General features: G+C 37.2%; 1 non-coding gene across 1 annotated transcript; it reads left to right on the plus strand.

Annotated features, from left to right (window-relative positions):
- The first annotated feature begins 2,448 nt into the window (after positions 1-2,448).
- Positions 2,449-2,577, plus strand: LOC142437813 (small Cajal body-specific RNA 24). The gene has a single exon (XR_012782329.1).
- Positions 2,578-3,443: the final 866 nt, after the last annotated feature.

The raw sequence follows: 3,443 nt of genomic DNA on the forward strand, positions 1-3,443 counted from the left end.
ATCTAGAATAAAAATAAGTATATATTTACTAATACAATGTAGTTTACACATTATCAAAAATACAACCCAGTGGTTACTGATTCTGACTTATCACAGCCATGAGGGGTCAGACCAGAACTGTGCACCAGGGGGTCTTCCATAGCTTACTTTTCAGAAGTAGCCCCAGGCTTTTCTCCTGGGACGCTTCTGAGCAGACTCAAGTCACCAGATTTCCAGTTAGTAGCTGTGTGTTTTCCACCTGGACCACAAAACACTTCAAATATACGAGGGGGATACCCCCTAAAAACAGAATTGTTTTTCAAAGCTACGTATTTAAACTTATTTTTACTAAACAATGGTATCACCTTCAAAGTACTATCCATCACATTTAATACATTTGTCACTACTCTGTGATTCCGTTCTTGGAAACCTTTTTCAAAGGCATCTGTTTAGATGGCTCACAGTACCACCCTTGTTTTATTTTTCCTTCAACTTTTCTGCATCACATTGCTGCTCTTTCAGCTACCTCTTCATTCTCAGAAACAAAAGAATTCACACACAGAGAGGTCAGGTGAGGAAGTTGCCTGGGACAAGAGAGGCATACTGGGAGATTTGCAAATACTTGAGCCCTGAGATGGCTGTGTGAGCAGGTGCGTTGACATGGTGGCAAAACCAGTCGCTGTCTGCCACAAGCAGGCCTTTTTTGTGGCACACTGTTATGCAATCTTTTCTGAACCTCAAACTAGAAAGCTTGATTAACAGTCTGACCTGGTGAAACAAACTTCAAATGCACTATCCCCTCACATCCAAAGACAAATGAGCATCGTTTTTTGGTGGGCACCCCTTCTTATAGCATATAGGAAATGTACATAAGATTTAAAGTAATATCTTTACATTTTGCCTCATACTTTAGGGTTTATAAAATAAGTGAAATAACTTTTTGAGATTTCAAAGCATGTTATTTACTCTATTATAACAATGTATCGTACTAAAGAATTCACTGGATAATAGAATATTTTATATTAAATAAATTTGCAACTATAATGCAAGGATAGTGCTCATATTGTTAGTAACATTAACAGGTTTCATTTTTTCTAAAATAAGTAAATGTACAAAAAGAACCTAAAGTTAAAATTGAAACTTACATTAAGTCCCTGTATTATTAGTTTATATGAATGCATGAAAATTACAATGTAATGTCACAAAACCTTTATGTGTATATTCAGTGAGCTAAGAAATATGCATTAGAAGTTAAATATATACTAGATATTTGGCTCCAGGAGTATGGCAGGAGCCAGAGTCACTGCCACTGAAGACACTGGCCTTTCAGACCAGAGCAAAAAGGGATTTAAAAATGTAATGTCCCAAACACCAGATGCAAACAATAAAAAGGTAGGTAGCTATTGGCTTACTTAGGTGGATATATTAAGGGAATACATGGCCTTTGTTCTAAACTAATGGTTATTTCTTAGAAGTAAGTAGTAAAATTCATATATATATATGTATATATATCCCTTAAAAGCTTAATACATATGTTTTCTAATTTGTATAAAAATAACAGGATTTATGTAAGAACAACATTTCTAGGATATAAGTTATAAAGGTTTTATGTAACTACATATTTTCAATGGTAGGAGTGGCTCATATTAAAGAAATAATAATTTAACTGCTCTCCATTATTTTTAGTTTCATGATTATGAAACATTGATACAAAACTTTATTTTTCACTATGTGTATTCTCTTATGGGAATCAACTAAAGTAACACTTGGTGGAGATCAGACAAACATATTTGCCTCCTATCTCTCCTGGGGTTCTCTGGGATTAAAGTATACAAAAAGGAAGCGGAAATAAAGTCACAACAGTGTGTGCAGTAAGAGAGGTGCTACAGTTAAAATACATTTTAGAATATTCCTTAAATATCACTGCTATTGTTAGTTGACTTTAAGTTAACCCCCACTTAGGAGAACCCACACTGAGCAGGATTGAAGCATTGTTATCCACAGGGTGCTCAGTCGCTGGTCGGTGGGAGTAGATCACCAGGCATTTCAGTCTAGTCTGTCTAGCCTTGGAAACTGCAATTGAAATCTGTTTAAGCATGAAAGCAACACAGAAGCTCCTATTGACACATGGTAGTGGCAGCGCTGGTTGTGTATTGAATGGGAACAGAAGCGGGAAAGTTATTAATGCCAAAAAAGTGTCAATTTTCTATTAAAATACTCTGAGCCAGGGAAGGGCCCTCAGAAGTGCAGCGGGTAAGCATTCAACTCATTACCAGAGACCGGTGTTTACAATGAGAGACAAGACAACTTGCTCAAAAGAAAAGAAAGAAAGAAAAAGAAAACACAATTTTGGAAAATCTAGTGAGTGGTCCTACTCTCTCTTAGGATCACTGAGCCAAAAACCACTCAATGACACCAGGTAGCAGCTTTCTGCCAGCAAAGAAAAAGCAGAAAGAGTGAGAAGGGAAGTGGACACTTATTCTTATTCAGTTTCTTCTCAAGGTGAAGATAGCTCTTTATAAATATCCTAGAGAAATACAGTAGCTTTCTGCTCACCCTTTGCAAGTCAAATGGTGCGTCGTTCCATTACTGACACTAAAAAAACGTGAGAATGAGAGAGAGAGACTTAAATCCCAAGAGTAAAGAATTTTTGTAATCTCCATTTTATATCAAATAAAGAAATCAACCACATTTCAGGGAAAGATAGAGACCTTATTTCAAGATATAAAAGCTTTAAAAATCAGCATCTCTAAATCTTTCTTAGGACATATCTAGAGGATGTGTGCCATCAGTATGAATACATAAACAACAACAAAATACAGAGAGAAAGAGAGGCAAGGACCAAGGAGGCATCTGATACAGCTCATAGCAAAGAAAGGAAGGAAGAAAGAAATGCTCAGGGAGGTCTTATGTAACAATCTATGGAATAAAATTAGGTCTGATGGAAGCAGGAAATAAGCGGCTTTGGATAGTGAGCTCCAGGAAAGATAAAAGTTCAGAAAACCAACCAAACAAAACCCCCAAAAGCAGATTAATGGAATTAATCTAGAAGAAATAAAAACCTGATTGTGGTAGTTACATAATCTGGTGTCAACTTGAGGCAATTAAGAGTGTAGGGATGGAGTTTAGCCTGTCAATAAGGTCAGTTAGATGACCTCATTTGGAGCAACAAAGTGGATAGATAAACAGCTCACTGGAGGCCAGATACACTCAGTCCCTGTGAGACATGACTATTGACAAGTCACACTGATGGAGCCAGAGCCCTGCAGCTGGAGGAGCAACATGGAGACCCATGCCAGTGCTGAGATGCTTCTACTACCACTGGAGCCACACGACTTTCTACCCATTGACCGGTGATCTTCCTGCATTCAGCATTATTACATGGCTGCATGAGTCTAAAGAGGAATTTATAGACTAGAATCAACATATGGGTAATATCAGACTTATGGACTTATTCTGGACTG

Source organism: Tenrec ecaudatus, chromosome 1, assembly GCF_050624435.1.
Source record: "Tenrec ecaudatus isolate mTenEca1 chromosome 1, mTenEca1.hap1, whole genome shotgun sequence".
Classification (NCBI taxonomy): Eukaryota; Metazoa; Chordata; class Mammalia; order Afrosoricida; family Tenrecidae; genus Tenrec; species Tenrec ecaudatus.